The following is a 21,938-nucleotide window of genomic DNA, read 5'->3' on the forward strand; positions in this document are numbered from 1 at the left end:
CCTTTTAATTGTCATATATTATAAACAAACCCCAATCCTAACCTCACCCACAACTCAAATAGTATCTATCAAATCAATGCATTTACTTTCTCATGATATTTCCTATTTTAAATCATCTTTTTATTTATTTTTTATGTTTTGGGGGCTTACTGGTTGGTATTCTCTCCTTACAACTGACATAAAATCTCCATCAGAGCACAGAACTGAAGGTCTTTATGAAAACTAAATCTAAAGATTTTGAAACATTCTCAGAATAGTAGACAATAAGTAGTAAAAGATGAAAGAAGAAAAAAATGAATAATATTATTAAATGAATATTGTCCCCATTACAACTAAATATCTTGTACATAAAGGCATAAATGAATGTTGAATAATTATGGAAGGTGACTCATGTGCACTGCAAACTTATTTGCTATGCAATGCATGCTTTCTACAGAATTATTCAAGTCTGCACTATAAATATGCAGAAATTTTTAATAGAATTAAAATATTTCATTATTTCTAGATTCAAAGTACATAGATGCAAGGAATCTATGAAGTAATCACTCACAGAAAAAGTTTCATTTTAAATTAGTAAAAATATTACTATCAGGGAAATAATACAGATTCCCTTTAATGTTTCCAAATTCTAAGCTATCTTCAGAGTTGCACCATCAACTTACCAGATTGTAACTATAGATGAAATCACATTCTAAAACAATGAATTAAAAAGAGATCTCAAGGCCGGCGCCGCGGCTCACTAGGCTAATCCTCCGCCTAGCGGCGCCGGCACACCGGGTTCTAGTCCCGGTTGGGGCGCCGGATTCTGTCCCGGTTGCCCCTCTTCCAGGCCAGCCCTCTGCTGTGGCCCGGGAGTGCAGTGGAGGATGGCCCAGGTGCTTGGGCCCTGCACCCCATGGGAGACCAGGAAAAGCACCTGGTTCCTGGCTCCTGCCATCGGATCAGCGCGGTGCGCCGGCCGCAGCGCGCCGGCCGCGGCGGCCATTGGAGGGTGAACCAACGGCAAAGGAAGACCTTTCTCTCTGTCTCTCTCTCTCACTGTCCACTCTGCCTGTCAAAAAATAAAAAAAAAAAAGAGATCTCATATTATAGCTTATTTCTAGTAATCCTCCTAGTTATTTTCTGCTCATTTTTCTATGTACAAAAATATAAAAGTATAATAGAAACAAATTTAAACAAGAAGAAAGTGTAGAAAATGAAAAGGTCTATCCTCCTATTTGAGTGAAGTAATAGCTATCAACAGTGTTACACAATATTCTTTCATTTTTTATTTTTTTTTCATTTATTTGAGGCAGAGAGGGGAAAGGAAGGGGAAAGAAAGAGTGAGAGAGAGAGAGAAAGTGAGAAAGAGACAGAAAGCTGTTACATCCTCTAGTTCACTCCAAAATGCCCAAAATAACCAGAGCTGGGCCAGGCAGAAGCCATGAGCACGTAACTCAGTCTGGGTCGCCCATGTGGGTACCAGGGAGCATGATCTGGTACTTCCCAGGGTCTGCATTCCCAGAAAACCAGAACCAAAGGCAGAGTCAGAATCCCACAACCGGCAAGCCAGTATGAGACATGGGGGCCCCAAGCAGCATCTTTACCACTGTGCCTAATACTGGTACCCTTCTTTGATACTTTCTCAAATGCCCACAAATATTTACCTAGATACACATACAGAAACAGTTCTAACATGTCTATTATTTTATTAATTTTCTACATGTTCATTTGAGAGACATAAAGACAAAGTACAGGCTTTCTCCCCAAAATGCCAATAGATAGGACTGGGTCAGGCTGAAACCAGGAGCCTGAAACTCAATTCAGGTCTCTCACATGGGTGCCAGGAATCCAATTACTTAAATCACCCTGTTACTTCCCAGGGTGAATACTGAAATGGAACCATAGTCAGGATCCAGAGCTTCAGTCCAACTCAGGCACATCAGTGTGATACACGGGCGTCCTGCATCTCTACTGTGTGTGTGTGTTTCTGTTTTAAATTCATTAGTTAGCAGCAATTGGATACTCTGGAGATCTAACTCATGGAGCAATGTTCTACTGTATGGCCCTCCTGATGTCTATTTACAGTGTGTACAGATTTTTGCTATCTCAGAAAAGCCACAACGAATTGCATATATGAGGATAAAATAAGTAAGTTCTTTGGGTGCCAATTTTGAAATTCACACATCATTTTTTTCATAATACATATTTTTCATGAACTTTCTGAGGACCCCTCATGTGTACATCTGTGAAAACTACAAAATAGATGCCAAGCAAATCTTTATAAATATTGAAAACTTTCCTCCACATTTGTCATACAAAAGTTGATTTACCAATTATATAGAGAAAATCTGTTTTCCTACAATCTCTCCAACATTGTATATGATAAAAAGGTTGATTTCTGACAAGCAGAAAAGTAGGAAATGCCTTATTCTTCCTTAATTTGTACCACTTTTAATATTAAATAAGTCTAGGGTAACTTTGAATATCTTTTTGAAAGATTCTCTTATTTATTAATGAGCCATTAGCATGTATTTCTCCCTGTATTGCTGCTTATGCCCTTTCATCTATCCTTCTTTCCTGTTCTCCTTTCTTCCCTTTTTCCTCCCTCTTTGTATTTCTTTTTCAGGGGGTTTTTATTTATCCTATTTATTTGTAAGAATTATTTTAGCAAACCAGTGCTTTACCATAGTCACAAAAATCAGATTTAATTTTTTTATTTGTTCATTTGTTTCTATTTTGTTTGCCACACAATAATTAAAGTTTTTAATCAATTTTGTCATTTTTATATCTTTTGATGTAAAAGATATAGGTATTCTATGTAAAATAATATAGCAAAATAATATCTTGAAATATTGCCCTTTTTTGTTCTCTCATTGCCATATCTGAGACCTTATCTGTTGTTGATCAGAGGCATCTGCCTTGCAGTGAGGGTGAGAAGCAGAATGGTAGTATTACAAAGAAATGGCCTTGTCCAAATAAGATCGAAGTCGGTGAACTCAAAAGGCTTCCATAGCCTTGGCAACTTGTGACAAGAGCCTAGGGTGATTACTGACACTATAAACAAGAGTGTCAAATTATTAAGTCAACAACAGGAGTCACTGTGCACTTACTCCTCATATAGGATCTCTGTCCTTGATGTGTTGTTCAATGTGAATTAATGCTATAACTAGTACTCAAACAGTATTTTACACTTTGTATTCCGTGTGGGTGCAAACTGATGAAATCTTTACTTAATATATACTAAATCGATCTTCTGTATATAAAGATAATCGAAAATGAATCTTGATGTGATTGGAATGGGAGAGGGAGTGGGAGATGGGAGGGTTACGGGTGGGAGGGAAGTTATGGGGAGGAAAAGCCATTGTAATATATAAACTGTACTTGGGAAATTTATATTTACTAAATAAAAGTTAAAAAAAAAAAAAAGAAGATGGAAGGTCCACGGACAAGGACCAAAGAACAGCATTGAAGAGCCAAGAAAAGCCACTGGATGAATCTAGCTAGGGAAAAGGGACTTTAGTCTTAAAAGTGTGAGTAATTTAATCCTACCAACAGCATGAAAGAGTTAGCAGTAAAATCTCAGAGTCACTAGATAAAATCCCAGCCCTGGCCACTAGTGTGATTTAGGCTTCCTGAGATCCTGAACAGAAAATTCAATCCTGCCTTTACAGACTTCTGACTTATAAAACTGGGAGTGTGGGGAGCAGCTCGGACTAGACTAAGTTACTTGAATTAAGACTTATTCTATGCATCTGCTCTCCCACAATATGGCGCTGAGAAGGGAGAAACAGCTTCTACACAGCTGCCTCCAGTTCAACCAATAAACTGTAGGACCTACTCCTGATTGGAGGAGAGCAGCGTACTCGGCGTGTGGGTAGCAGAATTGGGATTGGTGGAAGAGAGAGAGACAACATGCAACAGGAACATCTAAGAGGAACATCTATCTGAAGGAACACCTGTGCAGCCCCCGAGAGAGCCGGCCGGTGGTGTGCTGCTCCCCCGCGGAAGTGGGGAAAGTGGCAGGGGGAACCGCCCTTCCACGGAGGTGGAAGGGACGGTAGCCAACCCGGGAAGAACCAGCAGCAAACCCGGGGAGGGCCGAGCAGACAAAAGAACAGCGCAGGGTTTAGTGTCGTTCCTCCACAAAGAGGGGGAGCGACAGGGAGATAATAAATGGCTGTTTCATATCTGACACCAAGTGTGTCTCATTTACTATATTGTAACATAAAACTAATACAAAGCCCCTGGTTAATTTCAAAACTAACAGAAATTACCTTTCCAGGAAACTGACCTAGTTTGACCTCTCCTCCAATTGTCTTGATCTCCACTTCATGTTAACCATTCATATTCAACGTGGTCATACATTATTCACTATCAGTAGTTATTTTTACAAATTCAGTTTAACAATTATACTCCAAATGTGCCCTTCTACTTTAACACCATACTCCTGCTAATACCTTGACCATAACAATCTTGGTTATATGTACTCAGCAATCTATTGGTAATCACCACACTCCTTTCCTTGTAGTTCTCCTTCCTCATGCATTTAACTCCCCTCCTAAAGCTTTAAGTTCCTTGATGAAACACTATAACCACCCCTTGAAATAACATCTTTAACTCAGTTTCTCCTTCTTAGCTTCTTTCTATGCAAACTTAGAACCCTAGTTTAAATCTAACTCTCCACTAATGTGTGTCTGTACCCATGAACCTAAGTGAAGCTGAAGAAAAATACACAGTGTTGCTACTGGCACTCTATGATGTTTTGCCTCAAGAGGGCCTTCAATTTATTTTAATCCCACTGCATATCTTATTCCAGGCATTCTTATTCTCATAGTCTCCTAGAAGAATGATCTCCTTTTTTGTTTTAAAAATATAAATATTTTAAAAATATATAAAAATATAAATATTTTTAAAAATATATAAATATTTTTATAAAACAATGTGCTAAATGTTTTAGTATTTTGTACAAATTTTATCATAATTTAAATAAATGTATTTCTTATTAATAATAAATAAAGGTATTAAATAATTATATGTGATGAATGGCAGTATTTACAAAAATATTTGTAATTTGATAATATATTTGGATACTACATTGAATAAAATACAGAGCACTGAAATATATGGCACAAAATTTTCCTCTAGATTTTATCAAATGTGTCCACTTTGAGCTTTTTTGTCAGATACTCATTAATATAATCAAAAACCTGAAGCAGTATGACTTTATTTAAAAAATAAAAAAGATTTTTCTGTCAAATAGTTCTGGAAGTACAGGTCTGAGCCTCATCTGGAGAAAGCACCCTTGCTGGCAGTCCCAAGGCAACAGAGAGTATCACAGGGCAAGAAACTTACATTTGTCCATTTATATGTCTCTATCTGTGTCTGTGTCTAACCTTGTAGAGCCACCAGGATAAAATCATGTGGGAGCATCTCTAACAACCTAATCCAAACTAATCACTTCCCTACGGCTTTGCATCTAAACATAATAAATGCATTAAGTTTCCCCTGTCTTAGTACTATTAACATAAGACTTCAGGGAATAAACTCCTAGTTCTATTTTTCCCTGATCTTTTAGGGGATCCTGATAATGTTGTCCTGGCAAATCCTCTTAAAATCCCTTTAGATCAGGAAGACAAATATTCAAACCATAACATTCCATACCTGGCTCCCTCAAACCTATGTCCTTTTCACATAAAAGATGTGATCATTCTATCCCCAAGAGTCTCACAGTGTTAATATTCTAGTATTACTCAACATTCCAAATCTAAAGTCTCATATGCAACTCAAGGCAAACAACCACAACTGGGAGTCTAAAATATCAAACGCAAGTTGCATACTTCCAACAAACAATGGTGGGACAGGCATAAGATAAATATTCCTGCTACAAAAGGGAGAGATATTATTGGCCATAGAAAGGATATATTGGCCTGAAACAAAATTGAAACCCAGCAGGGCTAACATTAAATCTTAAAGTCTATGTTTGTTATCCTGTGCACACTGCTCCAGTGTCGTCGAGACCCATGACCCTATGCTTCAGTTCTTAGAGGAATCTCATATCTGCAGCTTTCCCAGGCTTGAGTTTCACACTAGCAGGTGTCAGTGGTAGTCCCTCACCTGAAGTTTTATTGCTCCGTGTGGCTACACTCATGGACTACACATGCTGATTTTTGTGGCTTTCCAAGACTGTTGTATGCTGTCTGCAGCTTTCCCTGGCAGGCATTATCCAATACTGTGTTTCTTTTCTTTCTTTTTTTCCCTCTAACTTTATGGGGTTTCTACTTTGACTTCACTGCCACAGCTCCACCAGGCCTTGTCCTACACAGAAGTTTCCTACAGGAGATCCAATCTGTGCAAATATTTACATAGGCACATAGTTTTCTTTGAAAACTCAGTAAAAGTTGCCTTATAATCCCTGAAGTCTACACACCTGCAAAACCATCATCAAGTGGACAACAGCAGGGTCTGCCTTGGCATGAGCTGTGCCTGGGCTCATCTGAGTCATTCCTGGAGCAGTTGAAGAATGCTGGGCAAGATCAGGAAGCAGAGTTCCAAGGCAAGTCTGCAAGTAAAGCCCTCAGAGGGTATCCTGAGCCTATTCTTTAAAATCATTCTGTTTTTCGGGAGCACTAGGTCTGTGAATGGAGAGACATCCTCAAAGATCTCTGAATTGCCTTCAGGGTCCTTCAGGGTCTTTTACTTCCTGATGAGTTCTGCTCTTCTATTCACACTAATATCCTTACCTCCTTAGCAAAGGACCGTTAGGCCACATCTTTGATTACCTGTCTTGAAAATGCTCTTTTATTTCCTACCTACCATATGGCCAGGATAAGATTGTCCAAGTTTTTCCACTACCCAACCTCCACTTTTTTAATACGGGTGGGAGGGAGAAAGAAAGGTAGTGAGAAGGGGACAAAGAGAGTGGAAGATCCTATCCACTGATTCACTCCCCAAATTCCCATAAATTCTCCCTCTCCCCAAGTGGGATAGACTGAGCACTGGGAAATCAATCTAGATCTCTCAGGCGGGTGGCAAGAATAAATTATTTGAGCCTTCCAGAACCTCCATCAGCAGCAAGTTGGAATAAGAAGCTGGAACCAGGAACCAGGTACTTCAGCGTGGGAAGTAGGCATTCCAAATGCCAGGCCAAATGTCCACTCCATACTCTTTTTTCTCTTTCAGCAGCAATTTCTATCTTAAAGTCATCCTTTTGTTTTCTAATTTCACGGTAAAAGGTTAAAAGTACTAATGCAACAGCCTGAATGGTTTGTTACTTGGAGAAACCCACTAGGTAAATCAGCTCATCATTTTTAACTTCAGCATTCTGCAGTGTCTTAGTGCACAGATGTCGCTCCCCGTCTTCATGGAGGAACGACACTAAACCCTGCGCTGTTCTTTTGTCTGCTCGGCCCTCCCCGGGTTTGCTGCTGGTTCTTCCCGGGTTGGCTACCGTCCCTTCCACCTCCGTGGAAGGGCGGTTCCCCCTGCCACTTTCCCCACTTCCGCGGGGGAGCGGCACACCACTGGCCGGCTCTCTCGGGGGCTGCACAGGTGTTCCTTCAGATAGATGTTCCTGGTGCATGTTGTCTCTCTCCTCCCTTATAGTCCTCTTCCACCAATCCCAACTCTGCTACCCACACGCCGAGTACGCTGCTCTCCTCCAATCAGGAGCAAGATCAGCTCCTGCAGCTCAGTCAATCAAATTGGCGAGAGGCAGCTGCGTAGAAGCTGCTACTCCCTTCTCAGCGCCATATTGTGGGAGAGCAGATGCATAGAATAAGTCTTAATTCAAGTAACTTAGTCTAGTCCGAGTTGCTCCCCACACACAGATGTAGTACAACTGAGTTCTTTGCCACAATGTAACGAGGATGGACCTTGTCCAGTTTCCATAGAATCATCATTTGCATCTAAAGCCTCTTCACTATGGTCTACACTATATGCATTTTTATCAGCATTCTACCCACACCACATAACCTCTCTACAACAGTCTAGTTCTTTCCTAGTCACCTTCTGAGCCATCATCAGAATCACTCATAACACTCCATTCAAAGCATACTAAGATTTTTATAACTTGCTCCTCCAAATCTTCCAATTTCTTCTCAGAAAACAATCCCAAAGACACTTTGATATCTTTAGGTATAGTAATACCAACAACTCCACTCCTTGGTACCAATTTTCTGTATGAGTCAGCTTTTCATCACTATAATAAAATAACTAAGACAAATTGCTTTCAAAGTAGCCAAGGATTTATTTAGCTTTTGGTTTTGGAGGTTCAAAGTCCAAATGTGATGCCCCAGGCTTTGGTTCTGATGAGAGGCCCAGAGTAGATGGCAGCTGACAGATGATGGAGCAAGAGCAGGATAATAACATGACAAGTCAGGAAGCAAAGACAGTGGTGGATCCAAACTCAAGTTTTTATAGTAACTCTCTTGTGAGAACTCAAGAGGTCATCCAAGAATTTCCTCATGAGGGAACACCCCCAGTACCTAAGGACCTCCCACTGGATCCCACCTCAAAATGCTCATTCTATTACCTCCCTGGAGCACCACCATGGCCCAAAGCTCACACAGGGGCTGTTGGGCGGCATTCGGCATCCAAGCCACAGCATTCTGCTGCTGACCTCCCAAGGTTCATGTCCACCTCACAATATTGTTAAGAGTCCACTTGAAGTTTTGCAATTTTAAACAAGTTTAAATCTTATTATTAGGAAGGGAAATATTAAATAGTTATAAGAAATGAAGGATGATAGTATAGGAGAAAGATTTGACAGTAGATGTTAGATACTATATTGAATAAATACTGAAAGATATCACATAATTTTTTCTTGTGGATATTACCTACTGCATTCACCCTGCCTAATAAAACATTTGGTTTTCTCACAAAACACTCCTGTTGTATATAAATATTCAGTGGCCTATCATGTTTTGTTCTGAATTCAAATAATACCATCATGGGCTAACATATTCCCATTTGGCAAATTTATCTAATGGTAAATTTCATACTATCTTTCCTCAAACAATAAAAAACTCCTCTTCTAGTCTCACTCCAACTCTACAATCTAGGTAAGCGACAATACCATTTTCCAGTTTATCAAATGAAAATCCTCAGACTCACCTTCACCTTCTTACTTTCTTACTCTGAAATAAAGTCATCAGCACCTCTGATTCCAACTTGTAAATATATCTAGAATTAGATTATGCCCCTTCCCTCTGCTGCTACAATTCTGTCAGGACTCCATCTCTTGTTTATATTTTTGCAAAGCTTTCAAGATGGTTTCCAGACCTGCATCCTTGTCTGCATTTAGTTCAACATAGCAGTAATACTGGGGCCACTGGGGTATCAATCAAATCATGTCACTTCTCTGTTCAATTCCCTCTTCCCAGTGAACATTCCCCTGATTCAATTCCCTCTTCCCCAGTGAATCATCCCCCGGATTCCCCTTCCCAGGGAACATAAAAACCAAACATTTTTATATAACTTATTAGGCTCATGAGCTATAGCCTGTCTCCAACCTCTACTTCTATTTTCATTTCCTCTGCCAATCTTCACGTCTCTTTCAACGTGCTCTAAGCCCAACGTCATATTCGCTGCTTTTTCACATACACTAGTCACAACTTTGCCTCATGACGAAGGACCTTTGCAGCCACTTTTCACAGGGATCATATTGAGTCTTGAAAGTAATTGATAAATCTAAAAAGTGATGCCCTCCATTAAAAGAGTAAGTTTTCATTATCCATCTTATGTTCAATTAAATACCTGTACTATCCTTATGTAAGGTCTAAAGTTTAATTCATAGAGATTTAGTTGATGCCTTGTTCAGTTCATTTCTGGATATTTTACTATCACAGTTGCTTTTGTAAACATACTTATTTTGCCTGTTATGTAGTCTAATAATAGGTTATGGCTAGGAAAATTTTGTGGTTTTCTTTATTTTAGTTCAATAACCTACAAGCTTATGGAATTTTTCATATTTCAATTGCATATTTTAGGGATTTGAGAAGTAGAACTATACAATCTTCCATTAACAATAACTTGTACCGCTTCATACCAAGCTTAATACTTCTCATTTTTTCTCCTAACTTTCATTTGACTTGGACATCAAGAATAATGTTAGGGCTAAGGTGTGGCACATGAGGTTAAGCCACCACAACATCAGTATCCCATATGAGCACCTGTTAAGTGTCCCAGACGCTCCACTTCTAACCAAGATTTCAGATAATGTATCTAGGAAATCAGAAGAAGATGGCCCAAGAGCTTGAGCCCCTGCCATCCATGTGGAAGACCTAGATGAAGCTGCTGGCTCCTGGCTTTGGCTTGCTCCAGTTCTGGCCATTTTTGGCCACTTGGGGAGTGAATCAGTGGATAGAAGATTCTTTTCTCTCTGTTTCTCCCTTTTTCTCTCTGTAACTCTGCCTTTCAAATAAATAAATAAGTCTTAAAAAGAATAATGTCAAAGAAAGTGGTAGGAATCCTCCTATCCAGTTATTGATTAGTGAGAATATCTTGTGTTTCACAACTTGAATGTGGTTTTAGAAGAGTACTACACAGTTTTATTATGGTAAAGATGTGTATATCATTCTTAATTGATTAAGAGGCCTATTATTACTATCAGATATGAATTTAAAATTTTTATGAAGTGAATGTTCTACAACTATGTAATATAGATCTTTTTTGGAGCTATTAGTATTATATAAAGCTCCTAAAATGAGATTATATATATATATTTATTTATTTATTTATTTATTGCTTGATTTTAACTGAAATAAACTCTGATGCATGTAAAATATGTGCAACGTGTTTGTATTTTGGGTACAATAATAGATCTTTTTATGCTAGGTAATTTGGGACTCAATTATGCTTAGTTCATTTTCCTTTGTTTAAAAATCTTGCTTTTTAATTTTTTTAAATTAAATCTCCTATTAGATCATTTTTAGATCTTTGTTTCCACGCCAATAATTTCTTATAATTGTTATAATAAACTAATGATTCATTTTATAATTTTAAATAGATTATGTAATTTATTTATTTATTTATTTGACAGGTAGAGTTACAGACAGTGAGAGAGAGAGAGACAGAGAAAAAGGTAGTCCTTCCGTTGGTTCAATCCCTAAATGGCCGCTACGGCCGGCACTACTCCGATCCGAAGCCAGGAGCCAGGTGCCTCCTCCTGGTCTCCCATGCAGGTACAGGAACCCAAGCACTTGAGCCATCCTCCATTGCCTTTCTGGGCCACAGCAGAGAGCTGGACTGGAAGAGGAGCAACCTGGACTAGAACCCGGCACCCATATGGGATGCCAGTGCCGCAGGCGGAGGATTAACCAAGCGAGCCACAGCACTGGCTGTGATTATGTAATGTTTTATAGGATTAAACAAGTCCTACAAGATTGATTTTTCATTATGAACTATTTTCTGAGTGAATGTTTATTGAAGGCCCCAATGAAGATGGTTACGATAAAAGCAGAAAAATGACAAAATTTCTTATGCCAGGTAGCCTCCCCAGTGCTAAGTCAGTGCTTATTCAGTGGACTCAAGAAGAAAGAGTCAAAGTTGAAAAGAGTAGAATGGTGACTGTTAATGGGTTCAGTAACATGAATTTCCCTGGTCATTCTCACTCATTACAGCCACTGCTGTGAGCCATTAGCCATAGCAGGCCATGGGCCACCATATTTTGTGCCCAACCTGCTATTCTGGTGCCTAATACATCATATTTGAACTTTCCAAATGAAAAGGCTAATTCCCTGTCCTCATTGGGTCAATACATTTATTTAGGAATTGGATTTGTTATTCTCATTCATGATATGTCCATAGACACCATCATCTCTTGGTTTAATGAATGCTACGGTAGTTCAACTAGTTTTGCTTCTTTAACAGTGCCCTTACACAGAGAGAGAAAAGGTTGAAAACTGATGAAAATTAGTTACAATGCCAAATACTGACAATACATGACATATATCCAGAACCTACAAACTATGATACTTAATATTCTCATATATGGAATACCTACATTCATGAAAAAAGAAGTCATCATATCTCATACTTAATGATTCCTTCATTTATTTTTTTCTCTGTTTATGATTACAGCCCCTGCAGACTTATTGGTTGCAGTATTAGTAAATAAGAGAAAAATGCAGCTAAAACAGGGGAAAAACATACATACGCATGTAATCAATCATTATTTTTCTTTATTTCTTCTCATGCAACACTGCATAACATTGGGCATGCTGTGAGTTAGCCTTGGAATTTAAAACGAAGGCTGGAAAATATTAATTATAGTCCTAATCTGAATTAGAAGAGAAACGAACATCATTTAGAGATTCTGACCTTGGGGATGTCAACAAAATATACTGAAAATTTGAATTACATCCCACTAGGAATGATGTCAATATATTTTGCATTGTATTAAGAATCATAAGATATTTTTTTGGAAAAAAAAGGAATAGTGGAAAACAAATGTATTCATGTTTTTTAAATGAGTATGCTTTTAAAAGCTATGATGGGGCCAGTGCTGTGGCATAGTAGGCTAAGCTGCTGCCTGCAGTGCCGGCATCCCATATGGGTGTTGGTTCAAGACCTAGATGCACCACTTCTTATCCAGCTCTCTGCTGTCGCCTGGGAAAGCAGTAAAAGATGGTCCAAGTGTTGGTCCTTGCACCCACATGGAAGACTCAGAGGAAGCCTCTGGCTCCTGGCTTCAGATCGGCATGACTCTGGCCATTGCAACCAATTGGGAAGTGAACCAGCAGATGGAAGACCTCTCTCTCTCTGCCTCTCCTTCTCTCTCTGTGTAATTATGACTTTCAAATAAATGAATAAATCTTTAAAAAATTTTTTAAAGTTCATGGAAAGTAGAATGAAAAGATTTGGGGAGTATCAAAATAAAGAGTTAAACCCAGGCATATGAGGGGTTTTCAAAGGGCACATGAAAAATATGTAAATTAATAAATTATGAAAAACTATGCATGTACTTCAAAAAATTTTGTATCAAAATAAACTATCTTTTAATTCCAGTTTTCCAGGAACATTTTGAAGTACCCTCACATTTATGTGTACGTGAAGGACAAAGGGCATAAAAGAACTAGAAATGTTTTGTTTACATGCTGCACACAAACATCTTTCTCCATTTATGAAACCCAATTAATCACTTGCATATGCCTTTTGGCAAACAGGAAATAAAGAAGGCAAGTGGTTTCTTTTCTTCCTCCAGGTTTCCAGGATACAAAACCATGAACAGGGTTGCCACTCAGGACTGAACTTGAGGGAGTCATTTACAGACAGATATTTATCACAGGGGCAAGGAAAGAGTCAACAGTTCAGCAGTGAGAACAATTTGCAACAGTAGTTCCAGAACCAGTCCTTTCTTGGCTGCAAAGCCTGCTCTGACTCATGCTCATTATCTGCACTGGATCTTCCAGCGTTCTCAGAGATTCTGGAAGCTCCCTTAATCCTTCCAATCAATTCTGTTATTTGTGTCCAAGAATGCTGACTGATAAAAGAGGTCTGAAGTACCATGGATGTTACATTCATTACAGCTCACATCACAGAGGGGATGGAAACAGAAAAACAAAACAAAAAATACTTCTGCTTTTAAGTTCAAAGAAATGATCACTGCAATATTGAACGCCCACCCCAGCATTTAGCAGTAACAGCATTTCATCGGCACGTCTTAGGAAGGAGAGTTATACAACATAGGAGAAGGAAAAGGAAACAATGCTGATTTGCATTTCTAAAACATCATAAAATAACAAACTTGAGAAATCAATCATGAAAAAACCTGAATGGGTTAAACTCCTACATTAAAATCTAATTATTTACTTGCTGGATCAAAAAGAGAGGTCATTTGCCCGCCGGTGTCTCAGGCTATTGAGGTTCAGCTCACCTCACATTCCAGTGCTGGTGTGTTGATTCTGCCACTGGTGTCCCGAACTGTGGGTTCCCACGCTCTCCACGCAGGTCCACTGTGAATCACTAGTTCAGGGAGAGTTTCCTCTGCTGTTTCCTCCCCTACTCTTCCTTGAACCTGCAGTATCTCCACTTTTATTAAACTGTCTCTCCCCGGACTATCAGTGTGCACCCTTCCTATTCTGCCATCTTGCCGCTCTCTGAAATAGGGTATTTAAACAAAATATACATGACCACAGATGCTATTGGAAAAACAACTGTGGTGAACTATCATTATAATTTGTGCACATATGTATGTGTGGTGTAGGAGGGCAGAGTGACGAGGGCCCTGCCTCATCCACCAACCAATATCAGTACTGAGGATCATGGAAACACCTCTGAAGATCTCATAATTAATGAGTACAAAGGCTATAACTAGTGCTGAGATGCTGAAGTTAGTGAAGGATTTTGAGTAGTAAAATATGTTCAACATGCATGCTCATTCTCTCCAAGAAGATGACGGAGACAGTATGTGGAACACAAGAGGGGAAGACTGTGGTATCCAATGTGAGGCCACTGTTTTGGGGAAACATGATAATGTCTGGGACAGGGCAATGTGGAAATAAACAGGGATGGAAAGTAAGGGACAAATAGTAGAAATACTTTGAAAGTGAAATCGATGGAACTTGGTGAATGATTGGAAGAAATGTTAAAAGGAGAGGAATGCCTATAGAATCTAGGCCATGTGCAACATGGGGAGATGCAAGACAGGGAGAACAGGAAAACAAAATAAGGTTATAACTGGATGGAGAGAAGAGCCTTAGAAATAAGTAAAGGTGCAAGGCCCACTTCTCTGGTGTGTTCTGCTAAAAAAAAAATTAAGAGTATTTTTCTGAGTCACTGTAATATAGTGAGTACTCACTTCAGTGAACAATCTCCCAGGACTGATACACAGACACAAATTGAAGAACCAGGATAACTATACAAAATATATGAAAGAAAAACTGTTTGAAATTTTTGCATTTTTTCTGTAAAAAGGGATAATTTATATTCCTTACAATAAAGATTATCTCAAAGTTTCATAAAAAGAAAAATTAGCAATGGTTTAAACAATATAGATATTGGGAACTGATGCTGTGGTGCAACTGGTTAAGCCACCACCCACAACACTGGCATCTCATATGGGCCCTGGTTCGTGACCTGGATGCTCCGATTCTGATCCTGCTCCTTGCTAATAGCCTGGGAGAACAGCTGAAGAGGGTTCAACTGCTTGGGCCCTGGCTCCCACATAGGAGACCTGGAAGAAACTCCTGACTCCTGGTTTTGGACCAGTTTAGCCCTGGTCTCTGTGGCCATTTGAGGAGTGAACTAGATGATGGGAGAGCTCTCCCTTTCTCTCTGTGTCTCTCCCTCTCTCCATAAACTCTGCCTTCAAATAAATAAATATTTTTTTAAAAATTCACTAACTTATTTTAAGATTTATTAATTTATTTGAAATGCAGTGTGTGTTTGTGTGTGTGTGTGTCTGTGTGTGTGTGAAGAGAGAAAGAGATGGAAATAGAACGAGATAGAGATAGATAGATAGAGAGAGAGAGAGAGAGACTGAGAGGGAGACAGATTTTCCATCCTTCCCTACCCAAATGAACCTCAACAGCCAGGGTTAGGGCAAGCTGAAGCCTGGATCTAGGAACTGTTTCCTGGTCTATAAGTGCAATTTAGTTTTCATTTGGAGCAACTTTGTGTTCACCTAAAATTGGAAAGTGCTCTTAGTATCCAAAAAAAAAAAAAATACTGGTGATTGGATTAGGTGAACCACCATATAGTTAACTGACAATAAACATTTTTCGTCATTTTAAAATGTGTATAAATAATGTTTTTAAGTCAGGTAGAAATTTCTTAGTAAATTATCTATACAAGGAAATTTCCTCTAAATTTCATGAGTTGGCTAACTTCTTTTATTAATGTAACACCTATTACTGGTTTTTAATTTTCATTATTGTCTGTTTTATGACACTGCCACAGAGGCAAATGCTTTGGATATTCTTGCCATCATTTTGGATTTTATTCATTAATTATATATATCAAACTCTAAACAGGAGATCTGAACAATGGTACTGAAAGACAGGTATAAAACAAAAGTGTGGTCAGAAATGCATAAAGACATGGCAAATGAAAAAAAAAAGGGGGGCTTTGAAGGCCAAAAGCACAAAGCTAAGAAATGTAGAATAAATAAAATGGAAGAAAAAAATAAAGGGAAACTTTCTCTGAAAGGAAAAAAAAATGACAGATGACATATTGGAAAAGTCAAAAAAACATGAGACTGATCCCCAAAGCCCAGCTGAAGTAATTAAAGTAGGATTTTAATTGCACCAAATCCTATCTAATCACAAATGGCATTAGTTGTATTATGTGCTATAAAAGCATAAGTCAAGAGCTATCTCCAGAGACAATAAAGCTATGTCTAAAAATGGTGTGGTTCAATATTCTGCAAAGCATTTAGTTTTATTGATCTGTTTCACTGCCCAGACAGGTTAGTGAAAATGGTCCTATCATATTGAGCACACACAAAAATTTGAATGCTTCATTTGATACCTTCCAAGAACCTTGGGTCTGCAAAGTAAGAAATAAAGATGTTAGACTTGCTATCTCAATCTTGGCCTGAAACAATTTTCTTGTTTGTGAACATGTTTTCATACCAATCATATGAGATTTAAAAAGAACATCACCCAATGAATACCAGCCTCATATGAAATGAAATAAAGGAATGATTCATTGTAATATACATTTATCTGAGAGATGGCAATATCAGGTTAACTAGATTTTCCTCATATAAGAGAAGCATAAGGCAAGCAGTGCTCCTTGCCAAAGAAATAATTCTTTTGAATTTTTTAACATCTAAAAGTTACAATTCAAGAAGAATCCCCTTACATAGACACATTAGCTACAGCTCCTTTTTCTGAAAGGAAAATTGTAAATAAGCCTGGAAATAGAATTTAATTAAAATAACAGATTGTCTGCAATAAAATTGCAAAGAAGGAGAAAACATGCAGTTTGGATACACATTTTAGAAAACAATTCCAGAAACAGACTTCAACAATGAAGCTTCTTGACTGGAAAATATACAAATATACAGACAAAATGAAATAAGAAAGTGGCCAAAAAAAGGAAAGAAAGAGTTAGAATCAACAGATCTTGCTTTCCATAAAATATGTAAATAGAGGGATATCCAAGGTGGCTAACTAGGGAAAATACAAGACAATTTGGACCACAGGAAGACAAAAGCAGAACACTGGAGGAACCACACTCCTAAGGAACATGAGAGAAGTTTGCAGTGGAAAGTATACAGAAAGAGAGACTCCATGGAGCAGCAAAGAAGGTAACTACAGCAGCAAGTGGGGACACTGGCAGTGATGCCAGCAGCCAGAGGCTGGTAAGGATGCCATCTTATTTAGCAAGGTGGGAAGAACCTGCAGCAGCCTGTGCCACTGGTGATATTGTCAGAGGGAGAACCTTACAGAGTCTATTGACTGAGTCTGGCCTGAAGCACTAGAATGGAGGAGGGTACGACCTAACCCCATGAAGGAAGAGCACACTGATTTCCTCCTTTTCTCCTCCCAAGGTGCCCTGCAACCATCAGGGAGAAAGCACCATCTTAATAAGGTGATTAGAGGCTCCTGCAGGCCATGAACTGCTGGGGGTTATTACAGAAGGGATAAATCTGCAGTCCCCACTGACTTTGAGGTTGGCCTGGAAGATTGGTTGGGGGAGAGGTACCCAATTAGGTCCATGAAGTGAAGGCACATTGCTCCCCTCCCTTCACTCTCTCAAGGCCCAGACTCAACCTGCCAGAGTAGAGCACTGACCGACCTCTGTCAAGCAGCACCTAGCTCCAGGAACACTATAGCTTTCTCTATGGAAAGGAAATCTCATGGGCTGAGAGTGGATCCCCTGATCCATGTGACTGTGGGTATCCTGTGACAATGCAAAAAGGCAGAGAGTAAAGTAGGGTCATTAGTTAGTCACTGAGTCTGGCTTCAGAGGCTCAGACTTCCCTGAGTGCCAGGGTGGGTCAGCAAGTAGGGCTCTGTGCTCAGGCTGAAGAATGCACACATACTTTGTGCAGTTCATGTGTTTGGGTGATTGTGGTAGGCAGGCACTGTGGGGTCATCCTGGATCGCTGGTTCCCCTTGGCCGAAAGGAGCTGAGCATGTGAGGTGTGGTCGCACCCTCTTTCCTGCTGACAATAAAGATTGATCATGCCCAATATAGGAAATACATGATTTAAAGGAATCCATACATGACATGAATGAGAAATTCTGACAGAAGACAGATATTAAAAAATCAAGTATTAAGAAAGTAGGCCAATATAAATTTTGTATTTAAATTTCTTGAATGATGGGGATAAATGTCTGATGCAATCAAAGTAATAAAAAGTTAATTCATGCAAAATTACCTGGAACAAGACAGTACATGGCAAACAGAGAATTATTGAATATTACACACTGATAGAATGATGGCATTATAGGTGGCTTTTGTTTTCTTTATATTTATGCAAATTACTATAGAGAGTTCTTTTTTTTTTCTAATTTCACAAGTGAAAAGTCAATTTACAATCCCATAAAACTAGAAGCAAAGTAAAGAACATGTCATCTGGAAGGAGAGATGGTTACACAGTTTAAATATGTCCCTCCTTATGTGTGACCATGAAAGTTACCAGGACAACTAAATAAAAATTTTGATAAGCTGATGGCTTCACACTGAAAAAATGAGTAATATCACCTCAGGTTTATAAAGATTGATTTTACTCACCCTAGGATATTAAAGAAAAACACAAGTGATTGCAATATATTCAAAAAATTAAAGGGATACACCCACTAAAAGAAAAATTTTATTATTATCACTGCAAGTAGAAATGAATAATTTCATAGAATCATTAATGGGGTAACATAGATATATGCAAAATATGCAAATTAGTTAACAACAATTGGACTAAAGTGAAAATTTTAAAAAAATATAAATCAAGCAAAAATGTCAGTTACCAGAAAAAATTAAAAGAACACTACTGGAATCTAAAGCATGAATTTTGAAAGATTCAAAATTCAAATGTGAAATGACAGTGCCATAAAATTCTTTATTATTTATTTTATTTATTTGAAAGAGTTTCAGAGAGGTATAGGAAGAGGGAAAGAGACAGAGAGATCTCCCATCCAGTAACTTACTCCCTAAATAGTCACAATGGCCAGAGCTGAGCCAGGCTGCTTCATCTGGGTCTCCCACATGGGTGGCAGGGGCCCAAGCATTTGGACCATCTTCAGTTGTTTTCCAAGGCACATGAGCATCCTGGTGTATATATCAATCTAATAAAAGTTTAGTTTTCTGAAAAATAGCAAAGACCTGGAACCAACCCAAATGCCCATCAACAGTAGACTGGATAAAGAAATTATGGGACATTTATTCTATAGAATACTATACAGCAGTTAAAAACAATGAAACCCGGTCATTTGCAACAAGATGGAGGAATCTGGAAAACATCATGCTAAGTGAATTAATTGATGTGAATGGAAGGGGAGAGGAGTGGAAAAGGGGAGGGTTGCGGGTGGGAGAGATGTTATGCGGGGGAAGCCATTGTAATCCATAAGCTGTACTTTGGAAATTTATATTCATTAAATAAAAATTAAAAAAATAAAACACAAATAATTATAAAAAAATAAAGAATTAAAAAATCTAATAAAAACTCAGTGGAAAGCCTTAACACACTGAAGAAGGAGTCTGAAGAAAAAGTATCTGAGCAAAAAGATGGATCATTGGAAATGTCTAAGTCAGACAAACAAGTAACAGTTAAAAAAAGAGAGAAGGAAGAAGAAAAAAGAAAGGAGGAAGGGAGGAGGAAGAGGAAAGAGAAAGGAGTTCCTAAAGATGTGGAAAGACAAAATGGATTATGAATACCTATTCAGTGAAATAAGAACAGACAAATTCCATAAAATGGAGAAAGATAGGGACATGGGATGTAGATAGAATTCCAAATAGATATGATCAGAAAAGAGTTTCGCCACAACACATTCTAGTTAAATGTTCAAAAGTAAAACATAAAGATCCTAATATGTGCATGAGATAAACCCCAGATTACCATCAGAGAATGCCCAATTATACTAACAGTTGATCTCTCATCAGAAACCCTCAAGCTGGAAGAGAATGGAGAAACATGGTCAAGTCTTTAAAAAAAACCAGAACACATAATATTGTACCCAGCAAAACTCCCATTTACTAATGAAGATGAGATAAACACCTTTCAAAACAAACAGAAATTCAAGGAATTTGTCACCACTCCTCCAGTTAGAAAAAATAGTCATCATCATGAAAGAATGTATAAGCAGAAAATTCCCTCCCTAGTAAAAGAGCAAAAGAAATCCAAAACAAATAACAGGGATATTTATGGAAAAATGGCAGGACCAAGTCATTACTTATCAATACTAACCTTGAAAGTAAATGGCCTAGGGGCCGCCACTGTGGCACAGAGGGTTAAAGCCCAGCCTGCAGAGCCAGCATGCCATATGGGTGCCAGTTCAAGTCCCTGCTGCTCCTCTTCTGATCGAGTTCTCTGCTATGGCCTGGGAAAGCAGTAGAAGATGGCCTGTGTGTTTGGGCCCCTGTCCCTGCATGGTAGTCCTGGAAGAAGCTCCTGTCTCCTGGCTTCAGATCAGCTAAGCTCTGGCCATTGTGGTCATTTGGGGAGTGAACCAATGGAATGGAAGACCTCTCTCTCTCTCTCTCTCTCTCTCTCTCTCTGGCTCAGCCTCTGTCTCTGTAATTCTGTCTTTCATATAAATAAAATAATTCTTTAAAAAAGTAAGTGGCCTAAATTAAAAGGAACAGATTGGCTGAATGGATTACATAAAGCAAGACCCAACTACCTGCTGTCTACAAAAAAAAAAAAAAAAAAAAAAAAAAAAAAAAATACCCTTCACCAACAAAGATACACACAAAATGAAATAATGGAAAAAGGATATTCCATACCAACAGAAAGCAAAAACAAGCAGGATTAGGATTTTTTTTTTTTTTTGACAGGCAGAGTGGACAGTGAGAGAGAGAGAGAGAGAAAAATCTTCCTTTGTCGTTGGTTCACCCTCCAATGGCCGCCGCGGCAGGCGCGCTGCGGCCAGCCCACCGCGCTGATCAGATGACAGGAGCCAGGTACTTATCCTGGTCTCCCATGGGGTGCAGGGCCCAAGCACTTGGGCCATCCTCCACTGTACTCCCTGGCCACAGCAGAGAGCTGGCCTGGAAGAGGGGCAACCAGGACAGAATCCGGCGCCCTGACCGGGACTAGAACCCAGTGTGCCAGCGCCACAAGGTGGAGGATTAGCCTAGTGAGCTGCGGCGCTGGCTAGGAATAGGATCTTAATATCAGACTTTAACATAGAAAATGCTAAAAGAGACAAAGATGGGTATTACGTAATGATTAAGGGATCGACTCAACGGAAGATTTTACTACAGTAAATGTTTATCCACGAAATTCTAGGTCACCTGGCTATTTCAAACACATTTCTATGCATCTACTGGCAGACATAGGCTCTAATACAATGATGATGAGGGACTTTAACAACCCACTTTCATCAATGGACAGATCAACTAGACAAATATCAACAAAAAATGACAGAGTTAATCTATACTACTGACTAAATAGATGTAATTGATATCTATGGGACATTTCATTCCAAGCTTCTGAATACATTCTTTTAATCAGTGCAAGGAATGTTCTCTAACATATTCCATATACTGGCCACAAGGCATGTATTAATAATTTCAAAAAAATTGAAATCATACCATGCTATCTTTTCTGACAACAATGGAATGAATCTGGAAATTGACTTATGAAACTTTAGAAAATATGCAAACACACGGAGAATGAACAATGTGCTCCTGAAGAAACAATCATACACAGAAGAAATCAAAAGTGAAATTTAAAAAACTCCCGGAAATGAATGAAGATGACAAGACAACATATCAAACATAGGATGCAACAAAATTAGTGTTAGCAAGGAAGTTCGTATTAATTAATGCATACAACAGTAAATTGGAAA

At 38.7% G+C, this 21,938-nt stretch overlaps 1 long non-coding RNA gene across 6 annotated transcripts in view; it reads right to left on the reverse strand.

The window, feature by feature from the left end:
• LOC149127085 (uncharacterized) overlaps positions 1-21,938 on the reverse strand; it is a 152,475-nt gene that overhangs the window by 63,780 nt on the left and 66,757 nt on the right. The window lies entirely within an intron of this gene.

Source organism: Oryctolagus cuniculus, chromosome 4, assembly GCF_051225735.1.
Source record: "Oryctolagus cuniculus isolate XC-2025 breed Fujian yellow rabbit chromosome 4, ASM5122573v1, whole genome shotgun sequence".
In the NCBI taxonomy this organism is placed as follows: Eukaryota; Metazoa; Chordata; class Mammalia; order Lagomorpha; family Leporidae; genus Oryctolagus; species Oryctolagus cuniculus.